General features: G+C 41.3%; 2 long non-coding RNA genes across 2 annotated transcripts; one reads left to right on the forward strand and one right to left on the reverse strand.

The window, feature by feature from the left end:
* Positions 1 to 819: 819 nt before the first annotated feature.
* LOC311149211 lies at positions 820 to 20,185 on the reverse strand. The gene is made up of 4 exons (XR_014615009.1): positions 19,881 to 20,185; positions 7,789 to 7,923; positions 5,328 to 5,450; positions 820 to 2,018 (listed from the first exon to the last, which is right to left on the reverse strand). It is a non-coding gene; the product is annotated as an uncharacterized lncRNA (long non-coding RNA).
* A 3,805-nt stretch (positions 20,186 to 23,990) lies between these two features.
* Positions 23,991 to 24,464, forward strand: LOC311149213. Its single transcript, XR_014615011.1, has 3 exons — positions 23,991 to 24,030; positions 24,132 to 24,182; positions 24,282 to 24,464. It is a non-coding gene; the product is annotated as an uncharacterized lncRNA (long non-coding RNA).
* Positions 24,465 to 24,581: the final 117 nt, after the last annotated feature.

Consider the following 24,581-nt stretch of genomic DNA (forward strand, 5'->3'; position numbering starts at 1 on the left):
TGGCATTTTTCCTATTTTCTTGCCTTACAACCTGGAATTAAAATGGATTTTTGGGGGGGTTTGTATAATTTGATTTACACAACATGCCTACCACTTTGAAGATGCAAAATATGTTTTTGTTGTTGAAACAAACAAGAAATAAGACGAAAAAAAAACAGAACTTGAGCGTGCAAAACATCTCCTTCAAGTTGGATGGGTTCCGCTGGTGTACAGCAATCTTTAAGTCATACCACAGATTCTCAATTGGATTGAGGTTTGGGCTTTGACTAGGCTATTCCAAGACATTTAAATGTTTCCCCTTAAACCACTCAAGTGTTGCTTTAGCAGTATGCTTAAGGTCATTGTCCTGCTGGAAGGTGAACCTCCATCCTAGTCTCACATTTCTGGAAGATTGAAACGGGTTTCCCTCAAGAATTTCCCTGTATATAGCGCCATCCATCATTCCTTCAATTCTGACCAGTTTCCCAGTCCCTGCCGATGAAAACCATCCCCACAGCATGATGCTGCCACCACCATGCTTCACTGTGTTCTCGGGGTGATGAGAGGTGTTGGGTTTGCGCCAGACATAGCGTTTTCCTTGATGGCCAAATAGCTCAATTTTAGTCTCATCTGACCAGAGTACCCTCTTCCATATGTTTGGGGAGTCTCCCACATGCCTTTTGGCGAACACCAAACGTGTTTGCTTATTTTTTTCTTCAAGCAATGGCTTTTTTCTGGCCCCCTTCCATAAAGCCCAGCTCTGTGGAATGTACGGCCTAAAGTAGTCCTATGGACAGATACTCAAATCTCCGCTGTGGAGCTTTGCAGCTCCTTCAGGGATATCTTTGGTCTCTTTGTTGCCTCTCTGATTAATGCCCTCCTTGCCTGGTCCGTGAGTTTTGGTGGGCGGCCCTCTCTTGGCAGGTTTGTTGTGGAGCCATATTCTTTCCATGTTTTAATAATGGATTTAATGGTGCTCCGTGGGATGTACACATTTTCGGATATTTTTTTATAACCCAACCCTGATCTGTACTTCTCCACAACTTTGTCCCTGACCTGTGTGGAGAGCTTGGTCTTCATGGTGCCGCTTGCTTAGTGGTGTTGCAGACCCTGGGGCCTTTCAGAACAGGTGTATATATACTGAGATCATGTGACAGAACATGTGACACTTAGATTGCACACGAGTGAACTTTATTTAACAAATTATGTGACTTCTGAAGGTAATTGGTTGCACCAGATGTTATTTAGGGGCTTCATAGCAAAGGGGGTGAATACATATGCACACATCACTTTTCCGTTTTTATTTTTTAGAATTTTTTGAAATAAGTAATTATTTTCATTTCACCAATTTGGACTATTTTGTGGATGTCCATTATGTCCAAATAAAAATCAATTTAGATTACAGGTTGCAATGCAACAAAATTGAAAAACGCCAAAGGGGATGAATACTTGTCAAGGCACTGTATCTGACTAACCTAACCTCTACTCTAAATCAGCCGACAAGGTGAAAAATCTGCTCCTGTAAGTCACTCTGGATAAGAGCATCTGCTAAATGACTAAAATGTAAATGTAAATCCCAGTCAGGATGGGAAGGAAGAAGATATGACTGTCTTATGGTAGTTGCAGACTGATAGTGTGGTCCTCTGTAGCTCAATTGGTAGAGCATGGCGCTTGTAACGCCAAGGTAGTGGGTTCGATCCCCGGGACCACCCATACACAAAAAAATGTATGCACGCATGACTGTAAGTCGCTTTGGATAAAAGCGTCTGCTAAATGGCTTATTATTATTATAGTCAACTTCAAACATGTTCTCAACAGGGGCTCGGATCAAATAGGCCTACACATTTCATTTCCTATGGAGCCTTGCGTAAATAAGTAAAGTGTGTATGTGTTTTTTGGGGAGGGGATGTTAAGCCTGCTTGTTGTAGTACAGTACACCTCAACACCCACAGCCCACTCCTCCACTGCAGCTTCCTCCTGCCTCTGCCTCTCCACCTAGACCAGCACCCAGAGACCAGCACCACCTCACAGCCAGGACACTGGGGAAATAAGAACAGAAGACAACATGGTCAATACAACAATAACAACAACAGGCCACTACAGAGACGGACAGAGAAGAAGTCAATAAAGGACAGGGTAATGTTTAGAAGGCACAACACAGAAGAAAACCCAGTGAAACAGGAGGTAGAATACTATCTGAACTTGTGCAATATCAAATGCGTATTTCCCCTGTTTAACACCTTAAATATGGGCCATTACCCATCTATCGAGCTATCTGTAGCTAGCTAAACGTAGCTAGCTAACGTTAGCTAACCAAGCTAGCTAGCTGATCGTTTTGTGAACAGAACTCGTGAGCATCGCATTCAGAATTGCTTTTTTATTTTATTTATAAAATATATTATTTGTTGCAAACTGACTAAGTAGATATCTGTTCAGCTATCTATCTATACCCATTTCTGATGATCCATTGATCTCATCCATGATGTCTTGAGGGCTGTGTCGCAAGCTAAATGCAAAAATATTTAAACAAATCGTTAGGACCTATGAGAGTAGAGCTACTGAGTTCAGATGTTATACACACATGTCCATATATGGCATTGCGTTGGCAGCCATATTGGATTCTCTATCCAGTGATGTCCCTGGAACTGGGACCACATTATACCTCAAACTTTTGGCACAATTATTTTTTATTGCAAAAATGTAATGTCGTATATGAAGATTATGACTTTGTTAATGTTTTTAAGTGGAACCTGAAAGGATGTTTATTTGGCAGAAATAAAGACGTTTTTAGTGTGACGCCACATACAACAGACAGGAAGTGTGTGTTGTAGACAGGGGATTGGACAGTAGAGGGAGCCACCCATTTCTTGGGAAGATTATACAGTGGGGGAAAAAAGTATTTAGTCAGCCACCAATTGTGCAAGTTCTCCCACTTAAAAAGATGAGAGGCCTGTAATTTTCATCATAGGTACATGTCGACTATGACAGACAAATTGAGAAAAAGAAATCCAGAAAATCACATTGTAGGATTTTTTATGAATTTATTTGCAAATTATGGTGGAAAATAAGTATATGGTCACCTACAAACAAGCAAGATTTCTGGCTCTCACAGACCTGTAACTTCTTCTTTAAGAGGCTCCTCTGTCCTCCACTCTTTACCTGTATTAATGGCACCTGTTTGAACTTGTTATCAGTAAAAAAGACACCTGTCCACATCCTCAAACAGTCACCCTCCAAACTCCACTATGGCCAAGACCAAAGAGCTGTCAAAGGACACCAGAAACAAAATTGTAGACCTGCACCAGGCTGGGAAGACTGAATCTGCAATAGGTAAGCAGCTTGGTTTGAAGAAGTCAACTGTGGGAGCAATTATTAGGAAATGGAAGACATACAAGACCACTGATAATCTCCCTCGATCTGGGGCTCCATGCAAGATCTCACCCCGTGGGGTCAAAATGATCACAGGAACGGTGAGCAAAAATCCCAGAACCACACGGGGGGACCTAGTGAATGACCTGCAGAGAGCTGGGACCAAAGTAACAAAGCCTACCATCAGTAACACACTATGCCGCCAGGGACTCAAATCCTGCAGTGCCAGACGTGTCCCCCTGCTTAAGCCAGTACATGTCCAGGCCCGTCTGAAGTTTGCTAGAGTGCATTTGGATGATCCAGAAGAGGATTGGGAGAATGTCATATGGTCAGATGAAACCAAAATATAACTTTTTGATAAAAACTCAACTCGTCGGGTTTGGAGGACAACGAATGCTGAGTTGCATCCAAAGAACACCATACCTACTGTGAAGCATGGGGGTGGAAACATCATGCTTTGGGGCTGTTTTTCTGCAACGGGACCAGGACGACTGATCCGTGTAAAGGAAAGAATGAATGGGGCCATGTATCGTGAGATTTTGAGTGAAAACCTCCTTCCATCAGCAAGGGCATTGAAGATGAAACGTGGCTGGGTCTTTCAGCATGACAATGATCCCAAACACACCGCCCGGGCAACGAAGGAGTGGCTTCGTAAGAAGCATTTCAAGGTCCTGGAGTGGCCTAGCCAGTCTCCAGATCTCAACCCCATAGAAAATCTTTGGAGGGAGTTGAAAGTCCGTGTTGCCCAGCGACAGCCCCAAAACATCACTGCTCTAGAGGAGATCTGCATAGAGGAATGGGCCAAAATACCAGCAACAGTGTGTGAAAACCTTGTGAAGACTTACAGAAAACGTTTGACCGGTGTCATTGCCAACAAAGGGTATATAACAAAGTATTGAGAAACTTTTCTTATTGACCAAATACTTATTTTCCACCATAATTTGCAAATAAATTCATAAAATATCCTACAATGAGATTTTCAGGATTTTTTTTCTCATTTTGTCTGTCATAGTTGACGTGTACCTATGATGAAAATTACAGGCCTCTCTCATCTTTTTAAGTGGGAGATCTTGCACAATTGGTGGCTGACTAAATACTTTTTTTCCCCCACTGTACTTAGTTTTTATTTGATGACTTTATTATTTATTTTTCATTCCTTAAAGTCATCATCTCATCTCAAGCAGTAGCAGTCAGCCAAACCTAACGTTATCTCTGTGCTCTCCATACTGTACTGTCTTTGAGTCATCCTATTTAGGTACCCTATGCTGCAGACCTGTCTGATGAAATCATTTTACTAGTTCTTCAAAGTAGATAAGGCATACTTTCACGAACAGTCTCTGTCCCTCTCAGCGTTGTGTACATTCCTCTCTCATGCGGTCTGTGTGTATCTCAACTAACGTAGCAGACGTAAAAATGTATCCGTCCATAGATCTGTATATAATTATGTTTCTGCCCTAACAATGGGAGTCATTGTCACAAAGGCAGGAAGGCACGCAACCATTTTAGGTCCAAAATAAGCCCATAGAAACACATTGGGCTTATTTTGGACATATTTTGGCGACCTCTCTGGTCTCCGTCCGAAACTGAAAAAAACTGGCGCAATGGATTATGGGATTGTAGTTAATTACCACATTTCTGAGCTGAACTAGGTTGAATATTTGCTTAATGAAAACGACAACTCCCTTCAGCCCAGCATCCCACATAGTTGACTTGATTTCTGTCGTGAATTATTTGATTTCTCTCTAGAGAAACGGCACGCTGGGCTCACATAAAAAATTAATAAAAAAAAATAGATGGAATTCAAGTAATTGAACAGACGGTCAATTAGTTGTTTAATGACCGGAAAAAAATATGAAATGACGGTTAATCGCTCAGCACTACTGAATAACTGCACAGAATGACGGCCATACTCATTTCTAAGTTAGCCTTGCAACCAGACTTCACAAAGCATATTCAATGTCAGTAATACTCAGCCATACTCAGTGCTGCGAGCTGCTCTCTGATGGTCTGGACCCACTGCTGACACAGCGCCCCCTCTGGACAGTGGAAGGTGACGTCACTACACCGCCAGCGGTGCTGCCGCACTCTCTCCACATAAGACACTGTGGAAGAGGGACACAAAGGGGTGACAGGGTACAGAGGCTTAACAAAACAGAATTACCTTGCAGTATTATCTACCATATTGTAGGGCGTTCACTCACTGCTCTAGAATATAGAGAAAAACAGGGCAATTCAAGAGGGTGCTACGAAAGTAAAGTTCAAACGTTGTTTTCTTTGCCCCATGTCATTATAAATCACAAAGAATGAATCATTAGATTGTTCGCTACGATATTATAACCTTAATATACTTGACCACGCCGCTCTTGGTAGTATCTCTTCAATATTTGGGGTTGGGAGGTGGTACCATTTGGAGGTGTTTGCATGGGTTGGACCAATCAAAATCAACTTGATACCCTCATAATTTTCACCTACAGATCCTTGGCTTTCATTCGCGATCAATCTACGTTAAAAAGGGCTGTTTCTATGGTGATTTAAAGAGAGAATCAGAAATAGAGAATGAAAACAGGAACAGATTATCTTCGGAGGGTGGATATTGAAATTCAGTCAGCATTGTAAATTAATATATACTTAGTCCCTATTTTGTTTTGTATTCTGCGGATTTCATTTAGAAAAAGCATGTTTTCACTAACGAACTTGCTTGTCAGTTGATGTTAGCGCCATTCTGCCGCGGAGCCGGGCTACTGAGTTCTACTTTTTGATCGTGCCTGTGTAGATTTTTTTTGTCCCTGGCCTACACACAATACCCTATAATGTCAAAGTGGAACTATGTTTTTTTTTTATGTTTAAAAATTAATACAAACTGAAAAGCTGAAATGTATTGAGTCAATATGTATTCAACCTCTGTTATTGCAAGCCTAAATAAGTTCAGGAGGAAACATTTGCTTAACAAGTCACATAATAAGTTACATGGACTCACTGTGCGCAATAATAGTGTTTAACATTATTTTTTTAAATGACTACCTCATCTCTGTACCCCACACATAAAATGATCTGTAAGGTCCCTAAGTCGAGCAGTGAATTTCAAACAAACAGATTAAACCACAAAGACCAGGAAAGGTTTTCCAATGCTTTGCAAAGAAGGACACTTATTGATAGATGGGTATAAAAAAAAAGCTGACATTGGATTCGATTTTGAGCATGGTGAAGTTAATTACACTTTGGATGGTATATCAATTCACCCAGACACTACAAAGATACAGGTGTCCTTCCTAACTCAGTTGCCGGAGAGGAAGGAAACCACTCAGGGATTTCACCATAAGGCCAATGGTGACTTTAAAACAGTTGGCAGAGTTTAATGGCTGTGATAGGAGAAAACTGAGGATGGGTCAACAACATTGTAGTTACTCCACAATACTAACCAATTAACAGAGTGAAAAGAAGGAAGCCTGTACAGAATACAAATATTCCAAAACAAGCATCCTGTTTGCAACAAGGCACTAAAGTAATACTGCAAAAAAAGTAGCAAAGCAATTAACTTCTTGTCCTGAATACAAAGTGTTATGTTTTGGACAAATCCAATACAACCCAGTACGGAGTAGCACTCTCCGTATTTTCAAGCATAGCATGTTATGGGTATGCTTGTATCGTCAAGGACTGGGGAGTTTTTCAGGATAAAATAAGAAACGGAGCTAAGCACAGGCAAAATCCTAGAGGAAAACCTGGTTCAGTCTCCTTTCCACCAGACACTGGGAGATTAATTCACCTTTTAGCAGGACAATAACCTAAAACACAATGCCAAATGTATAATGGAGTTGCTTACCAATAAGACAGTTAATGTTCCTGAGTGGCCGAGTTACGGTTTTGACATAAAGCTACTTGAAAATCTATGGCAAGACCTGAAAATGGTTCTCTAGCAATGTTCAACAATCAATTTTACAGAGCTTGAAGATTAAAAAATTAGAATAAATGGGCAAATGTTGCACAATCCAGGTGTGGAAAGCGCTTAAGAGACTTACCCAGAAAGGCTCATAGCTGTAATTGCTGCCAAATGTGCTTCTACAAAGTACTGACTGAGGGGTGTGAATACTTATGTAAATGAGATCTATGTATTTCATTTTTATTTATTTTGCAAAAATTTCTAAAAACATGTTTTCATTTTGCCACTATGGGGAATTGTGTGTAGATGGGTGAGATTTGTTTTTATTTTAATCTATTTTTAATTCAGGCTGTAAAAACAAAATGTGGAATAAGTCAAGGGTTATGAATACTTTCTGAAGGCACTGTATATGGTAGAGACATGGGGTTTGGACTATTGTTTTTCTGAAGCAATTCTCTATTGAATGGACATACTTGTATAAACCTTGAATTAATTCAACATTTTATGGGTGAACACCCTATATATTGAATCCAATATTGCTCTAGATTACCAACAAATCCTACCTGTGAATGTATATGGATAGGCCTCAGTCAGTTTCTGGGGCATTTTCTGCCACCTGCCATCATCTTTCATCCCGCCGTCCACATCGAGCTCCCGGACTGCTAGGATCTCAGACACGGACACGCTGTGGCTGGTACCTGTTAAGCACACCAAATCAATCTGTCATAATGTGGTAGGAACCAGAGGTTTATCCTTTATACATTCATTTCTTGGAGAAAGGGAAAGCAAACACACACACACACACACACACACACACACACACAAACAAACACACACAGGCAGCAGCTACTCTTCTTGGGGTCCAGCAAAATTAAGGCAGTTGTACATTTTAAAAACATTACAATACATTCATAAAAGATTTCACAACATATTAAGTGTGTGCCCTCAGGCCTCTACTATACTACCACATATCTATAACACAAAATCCATGTGTACATGTGTGTATAGTGCGTATGTAATCGTGTGTTTGTTTGCATGTGTCTATGTTTGTGTTGCTTCACAGTCCCCGCTGTTCCATGATCTGTTTTTTAAATCTAATTTTACTGCTGGCATGAGTTACTTGATGTGGAATAGAGTTCCATGTAGTCATGTTATGTGGGCAGCTTGTCTCTCCCTTTTCTGTTTCCCTTCCTCCTTGTTTTGTCCCCTCTTTGTCTGTTGTATCTGTATGTGTGTTTGTCCCCTTTATGTGGGTGTGTCTGGAGTGGATCAGGGGGCGTGCTCAGGATCTGCCTCTCCTGTGCAGCTGCGGGTTGTTTCCAGTGATTCCTGCCTACGCAGCTGCATCCTATTCTTTCATCAACCTGCACTACTAATTCCTGGGCATGGCTCTCCACCGGCGCCAGATCGTTGTTCTTACCAGAGCGGTAACTTGGCTCACCAGTAGAGTTATTTTGTCTTTGTCTTCAGCCTGGCTCTGTACTCTCCATAACCTGTCATTTGTTTTGTCTTCAGTGCAGACATACCTCCCAACCTGCCTGCCTGCCTGCCTTCCCGCCTGCCGGTCTGCCTGCCTGCCTGCCTCAGCCTCTCCTTCCTCCGGAGCCGACTAGCCCACTCTGTTCCTTTTCTTCAGTTGTTTTTTGGACTAAGACACTTTGAACTTTTATTAAAATATTTGTTATTTCTTCCACTCCCTTTGTCGTGTTTGTTTCTCTGAGTGCTGGGTTGAACCAGAGCCTAACAGTCATGACTCTATGTAGTACTGTGCACCTCCCATAGTCTGTTCTGGACTTGGGTATTGTGAAGAGACCTCTAGTGGCATGTCTTGTGGGGTATGCATGGGTGTCCGAGCTGTGTGCCAGTAGTTCAAACAAACAGCTCAGTACAAATACAAGTAGTGATGAAGTCAATCTCTCCTCCACTTTGTCCCTCTTTGTGGCACCTGACCACACGACTGAACAGTAGTCCAGGTGCGACAAAACTAGGGCCTGTAGGACCTGCCTTGTTGATAGTGCTGTTAAGAATGCAGAGCAGCGCTTTATTATACAGACTTCTACCCATCCTAGCTAATGTTGTATCAATATCTTTTGACCATGACAGTTTACAATCCAGGGTTACTCCAAGCAGTTTAGTCTCCTCAACTTGCTCAATTTCCACATTTTCCATTACAAGATTTAGTTGAGGTTTAGGGTTTAGTGAATGATTTGTCCCGAATACAATGCTTTTGAAATATTTAGGACGAACTTATTCCATGCCACCCATTCTGAAACTAACTGCAGCTCTTTGTTAAGTGTTGCTGTCATTTCAGTCACTGTGGTAGCTGACATGTATAGTGTTGAGTCATCCGCATACATAGACACACTGGCTTTACTCAAAGCCAGTGGCCTGTCGTTAGTAAAGATTGAAAAAAGTAAGGGGCCTAGACAGCTGCCCTGGGGAATTCCTGATTCTACCTGGATTTTGTTGGAGGCGCTTCCATTAAAGAACACCCTCTGTTCTTTTAGACAGGTAACTCTTTATCCACAATATAGCAGGGGGTGTAAAGCCATAACACACACATTTTTCCAGCAGCAGACTATGATTGATAATGTCAAAAGTCTAACAAAACAGCCCCCCCAATCTTTTTATCACCAATTTCTCTCAGCCAATCATCAGTCATTTGTGTAAGTGCTGTGCTTGTTGAATGTCCTTGCCAATATGCGTGCTGAAAGTCTGTTGTCAATTTGTTTACTGTAAAATAGCATTGTATCTGGTCAAACACCATTTTTACCAAAAGTGTACTAAGGGTTGGTAACAGGCTGATTGGTTGGCTATTTGAGCCAGTTAACCTCTACGGGATCAGTGTTCTGTATATGGGACGGTTGAGCTAACGTGCGCTAATGTGATTAGCATGACTGTTGTAAGAAACAGCAAACTCTCCAGGACATAGACATGTCTTATATGGGCAGAACACTTAAATTCTTGTTAATCTAACGGCACTGTCCAATTTACAGTAGCTATTAGAGTGAAAAAAGACCATGCTATTGTTTGAGGAGAGTGCACAACAACAACAAAATTATCATGGCAACTGGTTTGATACATTCACCTCTGAAGGTAAATAATGTACTTACATTCAGTAATCTTGCTCTGATTTGTCATCCTGCGGGTCCCAGAGATAAAATGTAGCATAGTTTTGTTTGATAAAATCAATTTTTATATTCAAATGTAGGAACTGGGTTCCACAGTTTGAACCCTTGCTGTCTCTGATTTCACACCCACCCCGCCCGGCCATCTAGATGTGTGAAAATTAGTGTATAGGCTAATGATCCATCATGTATGACATTCCTGAGAGTGTATAAACTTACATTTTGTATTACCATATCCTTTTTGTATGTTCTCTATAGTTATGTACTTGAAAATGTATCAATTGACCAATTCGGCACATTTGGGAAGACTTGATACAAAATAGTCCAGTATTGCAATGCTTCACTGGATCAATCTGAAACTTTGCACACACATTAAACTCCTGAGTGGCGCAGTGGTCTAAGGCACTGCATCGCAGTGCTAACTGTGCCACTAGAGATCCTGGTTCGAATCCAGGCTCTGTCGCAGCCGGCCGCGACCGGGAGACTCATGGGGCGGCGCACAATTGGCCCAGCGTCGTCCAGGGTAGGGGAGGGAATGGCCGGCAGGGATGTAGCTCAGTTGATAGAGCATGGTGTTTGCAACGCCAGGGTTGTGGGTTCGATTCCCACTGGGGGCCAGTATAAAAATGTATTCACTAACTGTAAGTCGCTCTGGATAAGAGCGTCTGCTAAATGACTAAAATGTAAATGTAAACATCTAGTGGCCAAAATCTAAATTGTGCCTAAACTGCAATATTATATTGTGGCCTTTCTCTTGCATTGATGAAAAAAGATACAAATAGAAAATGCATGTTTTTTGTTTGTATTATCTTTTACCAGATCTAATGTGTTATATTCTCCTACATTAATTTCACATTTCCACAAACTTCAGTGTTTCCTTTCAAATGGTATAAAGAATATGCATATCCTTGAGGTCCTGAGCTACAGGCAGTTAGATTCGGGTATGTCATTTTAAGCAAAAATTTTAAAAAAGGGTCAGATCCTTAAGAGGTTAAGGGGGCTTTACTATTCTTAGGTAGGTGAATAACTTTTGCTTCCCTCCAGGCCTGAGGGCAAACACTTTTTAGTAGGCTTAAATTGAAGATATGGCAAATAGGAGTGGCAATATCGTCCGCTATTATCCTCAGTAATTTTCCATCCAAGTTGTCAGACCACAGTGGCTTGTCATTGTTGATAGACAGACAAAAACATTCACCTCTTCCACACTTACTTTACGTAATTCAAAATTACAATGCTCGTCTTTCATAATTTGGTCAGATATACTTGGATGTGTAGTGTCAGCGTTTGTTGCTGGCTTGTCATGCCTAAGTTTGCTAATCATGCCAATGAAAAAAATCATTAAAGTAGTTGGCAATATCAGTGGGTTTTGTGATGAATGAGCCATCTGATTAAATTAATGAAGGAGCCGAGTTTGCCTTTTTGCCCAAAATTCCATTTAAGGTGCTCCAAACTTTTTACTATAATTCTTTGTCATTCATCTTTGTTTCAGAGTATTCAGTTTAGTCAAATTATATCTCAATTTGCAGTACATTTACCAATTGGTTGTACAGCCAGACCTATTTGCCATCTCTTTTGCCTCATCCCTCTCAACCATACACATGTTCATGTTAATGACATGTCCCTACTGTGACATTGTCATATAGTCTTTGATAAAAGACCACCATTTCTGGAGGTGCCAACAACCCCATTGGCTAAGGAGGGTAAATAAAGGCCACTACAGAGGAGAGGTATGGTGCAGTGACTTGGAGGAGAGGTATGGTGCAGTGTCTTGGAGGAGAGGTATGGTGCAGTGTCTTGGAGGAGAGGTATGGTGCAGTGTCTTGGAGGAGAGGTATGCTGCAGTGTATTGGAGGAGAGGTATGCTGCAGTGACTTGGAGGAGAGGTATTGTGCAGTGACTTGGCTCAACAAGTTGAGGTAGAGGTCTTCACGGATCCACCTGTACCCGAATACCCGAGGGGGACCGGATCCAGAATTCTAACTAATGTCACGGTCTGGGTCGGATCTGATGATGATGGGTCTTACTCTTGGGTATGTGTAATTTTAACTGACATGTACGGAAGGACCCATACGAGACTGCTGCAGGGAGAGAGAGAGAGCGTGAGAGCGAGCGCTTGTATAATTTATGCTGCTGCTGTTGCTTTTCAGGAGAGTGGCACGTGTAGTTTGTTGTTGGCCAATCATAAGGCATGAAAGCGCCAACAGGCTACAGTCATAGAGCCTCAGTGTGTGGCAAAAGATAAGAGATATCTAAATCAATGGAAGATGGAATTAAAAGTTAAAGGCAAGGAAAGGCTACAGCGACTAAGAGCCAACAGGTAGGCTGTTACTTAAGATCATCAAGGACATCAACCACCCGAGCCACTGCCTGTTCACCCCGCTATCATCCAGAAGGTGAGGTCAGTACAGGTGCATCAAAGCTGGGACCGAGAGAATGAAAAACAGCTTCTATCTCATGTCCATCAGACTGTTAAATAGCAATCACTAGCACATTAGAGGCTGCTGCTGCCTATTGAAATCACTGGCCACTTTAAGAAATTGAACACTATGTAAACATTATTAACGTTTACATATCTTGCCCTACTCCTCTCATACAGTTGAAGTCAGAAGTTTACATACACCTTAGCCAAATACATTTAAAAACTCTGTTTTTCACAATTCCTGACATTTAATCCTAGTAAAAATTCCCTGTCTTAGGTCAGTTAGGATCACCACTTTATTTTAAGAATGTGAAATGTCAGAATAATAGTAGAGAGAGTTATTCATTTCAGCTTTTATTTCTTTCATCACATTCCCAGTGGGTGAAAAGTTTACATACACTCAATTAGTATTTGGTAGCATTGCCTTTAAATTGTTTAACTTGGGTCAAACGTTTCGGGTAGCCTTCCACAAGTTTCCCACAATAAGTTGGGTGAATTTAGGCCCATTCCTCCTGACAGAGCTCGTGTAATAGTCAGGTTTGTATGTCTCCTTGCTCGCACACGCTTTTTCAGTTCTGCCAACAAATGTTCTCTAGAGGACAGGGCTTTGTGATGGCCACTCCAATACCTTGAATTTGTTGTCCTTAAGCCATTTTGCCACAACTTTGGAAGTATGCTTGGGGTCATTGTCCATTTGGAAGACCCATTTGCGACCAAGCTTTAACTTCCTGTCTGATGTCTTGAGATGTTGCTTCAATATATCCACATAATTTTCCTTCCTCATGATGCCATCTATTTTGTGAAGTGCACCAGTCCCTCCTGCAGCAAAGCACCCCCACAGCATGAAGCTGCCACCCCCGTGCTTCACGGTTGGGATGATGTTCTTCGGCTTGCAAGGCACCCCCTTTTTCCTCCAAACATAACGATGGTCATTATGGCCAAACAGTTCTTTATTTGTTTCATCAGACCAGAGGACATTTCTCCAAAAAGTATGATCTTTGTCCCCATGTGCAGTTGCAAACCGTAGTCTGGCTTTTTTATGGCGGTTTTGGAGCAGTGGCTTCTTCCTTGCTGAGTGGCCTTTCAGTTTATGTCGATGTAGGACTAGTTTTACTGTGGATATAGATACTTTTGTACCTGTTTCCTCCAGCATCTTCACAAGGTCCTTTGCTGTTGTTCTGGGATTGATTTGCACTTTTCGCACCAAAGTACGTTCATCTCTAGGAGACAGAACACGTCTCCTTCCTGAGCGGTATGACGGCTGCGTGGTCCCATGGTGTTTATACTTGCGTACTATTGTTTGTACAGATGAACGTGGTACCTTCAGGCGTTTGGAAATTGCTCCCAAGGATGAACCAGACTTGTGGAGGTCTGCAATTAATTTTCTAAGGTCTTGGCTGATTTCTTTTGATTTGCCCATGATGTCAAGCAAAGAGGCACTGAGTTTGAAGGTAGGCCTTGAAATACATCCACAGGTACACCTCCAATTGACTCAAATGATGTCAATTAGCCTATCAGAAGCTTATAAAGCCATGACATCATTTTCAGGAATTTTCCAAGCTGTTTAAAGGCACAGTCAACTTAGTGTATTTAAACTTCTGACCCACCGGAATTGTGATACAGTGAATTATAAGTGAAATAATCTGTCTGTAAACAATTGTTGGAAATATTACTTGTGTCATACTCAAAGTAGATGTCCTAACCGACTTGCCAAAACTATAGTTTGTTAACAAGAAATGTGTTGAGTGGTTGAAAAAAAAGTTTTAATGACTCCAACCTAAGTGTATGTAAACTTCCGACTTCAACTGTATGTGAGAATGCTGTTCATTGACGACAGCTCAGCGTTCAACATGATTGTCCCCTCCAAGCTCGTCACCAAGCTTAGGACCCTGGGACTGAACAACTCCCTCTGCAACTGGATCCTGGACTTCCTGACCGGCCGACCCCAGGTGGTGAGGATGGAAACATCACCTACGCCACTCTGACCCTCAACATGGGGGTCAATTTTGCTGACGACACCTCAGTGGTAGGCCTGATCACCGGCGACGATGAGACAGGGAGAAGGTGACCTGGCAGTGTGGTGCCGGGACAACAACCTCTCCCTCAATGTCAGTAAGACCAAGGAGCTGATGGTGGACAACAGGAAATGGGTGGGGGGCGAGCACGCCCCATCCTCTTCAACAGGGCTGCAGTAGAGCGGGTTGAGAGATGGAACACCTTCCTAATATTGAGTTGCACCCCATTTTGCCCTCAGAAAAGCCTCAATTCATTCCACATGGATGCTGGCCCACGTTGACTACAATACTTCCCACAGTTGTGTCAAGTTGGCTGGATGTCCTTTGGGTGATGGACCATTGTCGATACACACGGGAAACTGTTGAGCGTGAATAACCCAGCAGCATTGCAATTCTTGACACACTCAAACCAGCGCATCTGGCACCTACTACCATACCCCATTCAAAAGCACTTAAATCTTTTGTCTTGCACATTCACTCTCTGAATGGCATACATACACAATCTATGTCTCAATTGTCAAGGCTTACAAATTATTCTTTAACCTGTCTCCTACCCGTCATCTACACTGATTAAAGTGGATTTAACAATTGACATCAATAAGGGATCATAGCTTTCACCTGGTCAGTCTCTCATGAAAAGAGCAGTTGTTCCTAATGTTTTGTACACACGCATATACATATATATACATTTTACATTTACGTCATTTAGCAGACGCTCTTATCCAGAGCGACTTACTTTATTATTATTTTTTTTCATACCCCCTGTGGGAATCGAACCCACAACCCTGGCGTTGCAAACGCCATGCTCTATCAACTGAGCTACATCCCTGCCGGCCATTCCCTCCCCTACCCTGGACGACGCTGGGCCAATTGCGCGCCGCCCCATGGGTCTCCCGGTCACGGCCGGCTACGACAGAGCCTGGATTCGAACCAGGATCTCTAGTGGCACAGCTAGCACTGCGATGCAGTGCCTTAGACCACTGCGCCACTCAGGAGACGATATATACACACACACACACATATATATATATATATATATATATACAGTAGGGGAAAAAAAGTTAGTCAACCACCAATTGTGCAAGTTCTCCCACTTAAAAAGATTTCTACTCCGAGATAAGGTCTTGCATCATTTGATCCCTTTCAGCTAGAGAATGGAAAATAATAATCTTATAAGAAATGCGTAGAAATTAATTTACCCTTTAAGTCTGAGAAAAAATAAATAATGTTATTTTATCAAAGACTCTATTCCCCTTTCATCTGGAGAGATGATTATTTTAACAACGCTGCTTGTGATTGCTCATTTTCAGGACTTTTGTCCTTCAGATATCTCAGAATTTAATGGTATTTTTTCAGCTCCTGAAATGAATAGGCTCGACTCCAAAGCCCATCCATTCTGAAATAAATGAAGAGACCTTTGACAGCCTCAAGATGAAAGATGGCAGATAGCAGGCATCCAAATGAACTAACACGATACAGGGAGGTCACTAATCTGTTTTATCTCTAGGCAGATATACTGTCCACATGGGAAGCCATTACATAAGTATGACAGGATAATTTCATTTTGGTATGACAACTTACAGCTATAACAATGTCACTGTAAGATATATAGATCTTAACATTGGCCTGCTGAATGTACACTATTGGTCATTTGTAGTCGAGGACATTATATAATGGTTATTTTAGGTTAGTCATACCATATTTGATCCCAGGCCTAAATGCTACATAACACACTTGATTCTCAGATACTTAGTTGGCCCATGTTGTTATCAACTCCTTGGGTCATGGTTTATTAATATGCAAAACCATTTTTCTGGTGATAAACACGGAGTATACAAAACATTAAGAACACCTGTTCTTTCCATGACAGACTGCACAGGTGAAAGCTATGATCCCTTATTGATGTCACCTGTTAAAACTACTTCAAATCAGTGTAGATGAAGGGGAGGAGACAGGTTAAAGAATGATTTTTAAGCCTTGAGACAATTGAGACATGGATTGTGTATGTGTGCCATTCGGGGGGGGGATGCAACGCAATATTAGGAAGGTGTTCCTAATGTTTGGTATACTCAGAGTACATCATACAAGTCTGACAATGGACAACTGCATAGTCACAGAATAAGCCGAGCTATGAATAAAAAGGTCTGTAAATACCGATGTTTACCGACTCCCGTTAGCGCGAGACATACAATAAAAAGGTTTACAAGCTGCTTTAGCTGAATACCAGCCTGAGTCATCACAGACAAACTGTACTCATCAAGGCCTTCCTACCTAGTTTGAACCTAAACCATATGTTCTCATTTGACGGTTTCTCAATTGAATGAGAAGATCAATACGATTGATATTTGGAATGTTTGAAGATACTCTTGATAATCTATATACTGACACACCACACACATTCAGCCATTCTTCATGACTTTCCTTCTTATACCCCTGTTGTTCAAACTGAACCCCAAGGTTGACCCCAATGACTTATTGAACATAACTCGACTGCATTAGCTCCTCACAACAAGGGTAGGTCAACACAACATACTGTACCAGCCATATTGTATGGAGCTGCTCTGGAAAATACAAGTCACTGTTTTCCTATGCCACTCAAAACACTAGCCGGATCTTTCCTAGTTGTGCAACTAGTGTACTGGTTTGGCTAATAACAGCCACAGAAAGAGAGGTGGGTTGGGTGATGAGGAGTGGGAGAAATTCAAACCCTTGGTAGGTCATGGGCCTGCCATGCAGGACACCAAATCAGACTAGCTAGCATTAGCCCTCCATGGAAATGTCAAAGTGCCAAGCAAGCAGTGGGAAAATTTCAACAGAACAGCAGGCCCTTATCCATCATAGTGTAGTGAGTGACATCATGAGTGAATGCCCTTCTGCGCTCTGATTCAGTGTTCACTGTTCATCATTATACGAATATAGATGGGCTCCCATGTTTGCATTGGACTGTTTGAAACATTACAAAAACATCTGATGGAAACATTTGCCAGGAACTACATTGTGGAAGACCCGTGCTAGGCCTTCCTCCATCTCTTGACAGTGAAAGTGATGGGCATGTTTGCTTTTGATGAGGGTGTCCTGTCCATTGTTAGAATGAGAGAATCTGAATGGCACATGGTCTACTTCAGAATTAGGCCGCAGAAAAGAGTGCAACTCAAACTGTGAAAACGATCGGCTAAACTGAAAAGGTGATACTGTTCGAGCTACTTCAAGGGTATTAATAAATAATAAACGAGGCTGCTATCAGACTATGGGATAAACTCATACAATTCCTTCAACATTTTCTATATATGTTATTAAATATCCAAATTAGCATCAAACATGTTATATTGTTGATTTCTTGACTCGGAAAGCTAAATTGTTTGACGACATAATTGTCTGTGGGTTCCTATAGATTCAACGAGGCCTATCATTGACCATAAGGAGCGTGGGCCCGCTTTCTTCCCTCATATCTCTAATGTGGGCTATGCTTTTGAATTCACCACAACAAGACGCTTTGAATATCCAAAAGGCATTTAGCAGAGTCAATTTCCATTTAGGCCTGCTTTCATGGGAGGTAGGCCTAAAGCCACATTCAATTCAACAGACCATACTGAGTTGAACAGTGCTGGCAGGTAGCTTAGCGGTTAAGAGCATTGAGCCAGTAACCGAAAGGTCGCTGGTTAAAATCCTTGAGCCGACTAGGTGAAACCTTTGTCGATGTACCCTTGAGCAAGGCATTTAACCCGAATTGCTTCTGTAAGTCACTCTGGATAAGAGCGTCTGCTAAATGACTCAAATGTCAAACATAAACACATTCCATACGTCACCATGTGGATATGTTATGCTCCCATAGAGAATGATAGAGACTAAAAGGCCATATTAGCATGGGCAGCGCCATTGAGGGCTTCCACCATGTAGTCAACTGGGTGGGTCTTCCACTTCATGATCTCTCCTGGTGACCCTGTTGGAGTCATGTCCAATCAGGTCATCTGGACGGATCAGCCAATCATGAAGAAGAAAAATGACTACTTTAAAATTGAGATAGCCTTAATGGCACTGGCCATGTTGTTAGACACTAATGTCACAGACACAAAGAGGAGTCTTCTGTCTCTATGTTTGCTCCTCATCTGAATCTTGGGTGACAAGGGATGTGGTACTATGGCTACGTTTACACAGGCAGCCCAATTCTGATCTTTTTTCGCTAATTGGTCTTTTGACCTGAAAAATATCTAAGTGAAAATATCTGATGTTTAGGGTCAAAAGACCAATTAGTGGAAACAAAGCTCAGAATTGGGCTGCCTGTGTAAGTAGACGCAGCCTATGTAGCATCTACCATTCAGACATGTTGGCTCATGTAACCTAGTAGGCTATAATTACAATTTCATCAATAAATAACGTTTAATCTAATTAGCCTATAATAAAGACTAACACATAATGAACCGCCTATAAGTATGATGCTTTGTGCGTTTAAATGCAGTGGGAATAGACTGACAACACGAAGGCTACCGTGCAAGCGCTATAGCGGTTATTAGGCCTACCGTATGAGGTGATTGCAAACTCCAAGAACAAATCGCGTAACATCCAATTGACACGACAAAGTGAATCTACCCAAGCCAGGGCCGCCGCCGCATTCCGCGGCCCAGCTGTCAAACATTCAACAACTCAGAATTGGCTTGCTTTCAAAACTAAGTTCTGGGCAATGGATAGTCTCGCTGCTATGATACAAATGCATCTATAAAATAAAAAACAAAAGACTGCACTAAACTGTCCTTGTTGTCTGTTTCAGATAGGCCTATAGAGTGCCCTTTACATCTACGCCTAATTTAGGCTTTAACATACCATGTCATTCGTTGACAATAACAATAATGTATTGTCTTTCATCAGCAAAAAGGTTAGGGGCAGGCAACAAAACATTTATATATTTTGAGACTAAGATCCAGATAATTGTGAATGCGCACGTTACGTGTTTACGCGAATGTGGATAGCGAATATATCCAACAAAGAGAACATACTATAGGCTATAAATCACCTATCTGTCCCTAGATGTCTCAGTCGGAATATATTAGTAGCATATATCTTTGCACTTAATACCCAGTTTATCTTTTGACACTTACCGACTTTGAACGGGTGAAACGCATTTTTTATTGGCCGGAATCTCTTTCCATGTCAGAATCACACGGTTTAACAATACTTCGAAGACGCTGTTTTTCAGGAGGAGTTGGGATGCCAATAACCTCGGTTGTTTTTCCATGTCTTCACCAATAAGTCACCGCACTAGGTGACTTAGAGAGCGTATCAATGTTATCTTAATCTAAGCATTTCTTTAGTAATTTATCGGGTTACTGAGACCCATTCTCTACACAAGGAAACAATGTTGCTGTTTTCGACTGCCACAATTGGATAGCGGATTCTCCATTCACCAAAAGGGGACGGGCTGAAATTACGCCTGACGTCACGACGCATTCCAATTTTGGTTCTAGAGAAAGAGGCTTTAAGATGAGCTTGTTCAGAGAGCAAATATTTCAATAAAATAAAATATAATTAATATGATTGTAGGGCTATGTGTATATTTGTAAAATAAATACAAGTAAATAAGTGTTATATATTTTAAAAACGTCAGAATGACACTCAAACGGACCATTATTATTTCACTTTCATGTTAGGCCTACTACTTCTGTCCAATAGAGATAGATAGAGGACTCTAGTGGCCAAAAGCCTGATCGTTTTAGCATGGGCAGCACCATTGAGGACTTTCACCATTTTGAACTAGTGAACTGGATGGGACTTCCTAGGGGTTAAGGAAGGATCACATAATTCCATCCAGGTCACCAAGAGGGATCAGCCAATGAATTATACTTGTGAGCAAACATTCCATAACTACAGGTGCCAGTAAATCGCCAACCTTGGCATTATATATGTTCAAACAACACACTCCAGGTGGCAGTATGCACCCTTTCAGTTTGTTTACCAACTCATAAAAGTAGTAGTTGAAGAAAATGGACTACTTCAAAATGGAGATGGCCTTAATGGCAGTGCCCGTGCTCTCACAGACGCCATAATGGGACAGATACAATGATGCCATGTCTATCTAAGTCTATGTTCTATCCAGCACTTATAGTCCTTGATTTTGTGCCATAGGTGGACAAAAAATGAGTTTTTTATTTTGACATGAGGTAAGCCGAGAGGAAGTGGTTCTACAACAGACGCACGTTTGTAAAGTCTGTTCAACAATATTATCCTTTAGATATTTTCTCTCAAATTACCCCTCTCATAATTACCAACCACCCTGCCCACCGGCACATTAAGTTTAAATGGAATTGTATTTAACTTCTGGCTTCCCACGGACTGTTGTTGTGCAACCGAGTACATTTGAAAGCAACGCTAGTGTGTGTACTGTAAATACAGCTGTGTTGCTAAAAGTAACTAGTACATTGGGTGCAGTAGGTCTTTAGACTCTCCTGGAGGTGGTTTGTAAATCTTCCCTAGCGTGAGGTCATTTTTTTCTTATTTCTCGGGACTCTCATTTGAGGTCAAGCAGGTCATAAACAGTTTCTCTGTATTGTAAAATTATGCTTTTGTTAATTCCATGAAGTTTGGACGTTGAAAGGGATTGAATGCATTTCTCACAAAATGTATTGCTGCAAAGCAGATCAATCTATGTGCTAGTTAGTCACTGCAGTAGATCATTCAAGAAAACAATGTCTTCAATGGCCAGTACTGTATAATCAATGATCTCACTAACAAAGCATCATTGGTTTAATTGGAACACAACACATCTCTGTTATGTAGTGGCTGTGTGAGCAATGACAGCTTTGTCAGAGTCCCATTACAATGAACTGTGAGTCTGTAGTTGTACATAGTGAAGCATTGAGGATGAGTAGAATGCCATCTTGGAGTGATGTCATAATGGGGTCATAAGAAGATAGAATCCTCTTGCCATTAGGCTAGAATCTTAGGTGGGAGAACATTCAGAGAGAAGGTTAGTTGGAGAAAGTCATCATATTGGTAAGTCATGTTTCTAAATTGTTCCTAAAGTTATGGTGAATCTACTATAATGGAGAGGACGGTTTTAGGCAAATATGATAGAATTTCATATCACTTTGCGTAGCCTACTGCAAGTATCAAATTCCTGTCTTATGTTTAAATGAATATTTTCATGGTTAAATATTGGTATGCATTCATTTATCTAAACTGATTACTGTATAATCTAGATTACCGAACCTGAGAGTGATTTCTGATGAGATTGAATTGATTAGTACTGTCTTAAAACACATTTAACAGCATAGTGTACTATACTATAAACATTTTTGAAAAGATTTACACAAAATCTATAGTAAAAAGAGTTTGCATAATTGGTTGGTCACAGCTTGTTTAGTTTGGATACAGGGCTGTTTTATGGTGAGATGCAAAATAATGTGTTAGAGGCACTAGAAATGTAGGCATTGATGAAAGGCACCACATAGGGTAATAGGCTTTAATAGTAGTGTGAATGGCTATAGGGACACTGGGAGGTCATGTTTATTGGACATACTGTCACTATAATCACAGGATGCATAGCCGCGGGAAGTAGTTGTCACGATCGTCGGGAACAGAGGAGGACCAAGGCGCAGCGTGGAATGCGAACATATTTATTAATTGATGATCACACGAACAAAAACAAAACGAAAACGTGACGTCCCTGGTTACATTCACAAACCAACACGGAACAAGAAACCACACCAAATGAATGCCTAACGGCTACCTAAGTATGACTCCCAATCAGAGACAACGAGCTACAGCCGTCTCTGATTGGGAGCCACCCTGGCCAACATAGATATACAAAACCAGAACAAACACAAATGAAAACTCACACCCTGGCTCAACATACTAGAGTCCCCAGAGCCAGGGCGTGACAGTACCGAGTGGAGGACAGAGGAGCCTCTTAAAGAAGAAGTTACAGGTCTGTGAGAGCCAGAAATCTTGCTTGTTTGTAGGTGACCAAATACTTATTTTCCACCATAATTTGCAAATAAATTCATTAAAAATCCTACAATGTGATTTTCTAGAATTTTTTTTCTCAATTTGTCTGTCATAGTTGACGTGTACCTATGATGAAATTACAGGCCTCTCTCGTCTTTTTAAGTGGGAGAACTTGCACAATTGGTGGCTGACTAAATACTTTTTTCCCCCACTGTAAATGTAAATTCTGTCAATTTGGAATTTACGTTCATGTCAAATTAATCTTTGGCAATTGGGTAAAAAATCAATGTGGAACTGTTAAAAGTGATTTGCTTTATTTCTTTTGATGCCGATGCTGTCTTTAGGTTGTTTAAGGATTTGTTTTCCATTAGCAGCATCCTGTAGGTTGCTAACATTTAGGAACTCTCTTTTAGAGCTCATTCGTATTGGAAGTGCACAGTTTTGGTCAGGGCGACTTGCATGTTGAGGTGGGCCTGCTAAGGAAGGAGGTGGGCCTGCTGAAGCAATTGGCCTGTATGGGGGAGATGAGATGGATAGAGAGACAGTCTCTGGAGATGAATAGAGAGATGGTGTTGAAGGAAGTGGAGAGGGACAGACTTGAGAGGATGAAGAGGGAGGAGAAGAAGGAGCATGCAAAAATAAATCAGATGAAGGATGAAGAGTTGCTGTTGATGGATATTAGAATGAGGGAAAGGGAGAGAGAGATGGAGGAGGAAAGGAGGAGGTTAATGGAAAAATCTGAGAGGCAAAAGGTAGAGAAACAGATGGCGCTCCAGAAGAAAAGACAGGAGGAGAGAGACAAGTGGGAGATATCTGAAAAGAAGAGAGTGGAGGAATGGAAAGAGTTTTACTGGAAGGAAGAAGAAAACCGAAAGGAAGATGCATGGATGAAAGCAGAGAGGAAGGCAACGAGAAAGGTGGAAGAAGCAAATAGAAAGGTGGAAGAAGCAAAGAGAAAGATGGAAGAAGCAAAGAGAAAGGTGGAAGAAGCAAAGATAATGATGGAAGAAGCAAAGAGAACGGTGGAAGAAGCAAAGAGAAAGGTGGAAGAAGCAAAGAGAAAGGTAGAAGAAGCAAAGAAAAAGATGGGAGAAGAACAACAGATGCTGAAAAAGCAAGCCAGGCTAACGGAGACCCTGAGCGATAGAAAAAGAAGAGACGGGGAAGAGAGAAAGGAAGATGAAAATAAGTGTGTGAAGGAAGCAAGGGAAGGAGACAGGAGAGAGCTCCAGAAAGAAAAGAGACTAAGTGCAGAAGAAAATATGACACACATGGAGAAACAAATGAGAGAGCTGGAGGTCAAAGGTAAAAAGGAGAGGGAATAGACAGAGAATAAAGTGTGATATGTGAGGTTAGCTTCAACACCTTAACTTATACTGTCTGTTTCCCAACTCCCTCTCTCCCAGATTCCTCCATCTTCTCAGCTGGTGCTGAGGTCAAACAGACCCAGTGCAAAGGTCATCTTAGTTTACAGTTCTTTTGTACATTGAAAGTGTTATACAACTGCACACATGGAGTGTGGTATTAACATCCTCCATTTTCCTTTGTCTTGTCAGATGTCTCCATGGTTACTGCAACTGAGTCAAAGACTCTGAACCCTCAGAAGGACCAGCCAGCAAAGTGCAAAGGTAAAGACCAGGGCCCGGTTTCCTGATAGCGATGGAACTTAAGCTTACTAGTGTTTTAACGATGTATCGTTTTTATAATGGCCGAAGATGTAAAAAATTACAGACAGTGTAGCCTACAAATAGAAGTAAATTGACTGAACATGAAATTGATTTCAATATGATTGAAATATAGGCCTATACAGCCTACTGGATTTATTTTCTAATGCAGTCATCTCGGTTTTCAGTTGA

Source organism: Coregonus lavaretus (assembly GCF_964263955.1).
Source record: "Coregonus lavaretus genome assembly, chromosome: 21".
In the NCBI taxonomy this organism is placed as follows: Eukaryota; Metazoa; Chordata; class Actinopteri; order Salmoniformes; family Salmonidae; genus Coregonus; species Coregonus lavaretus.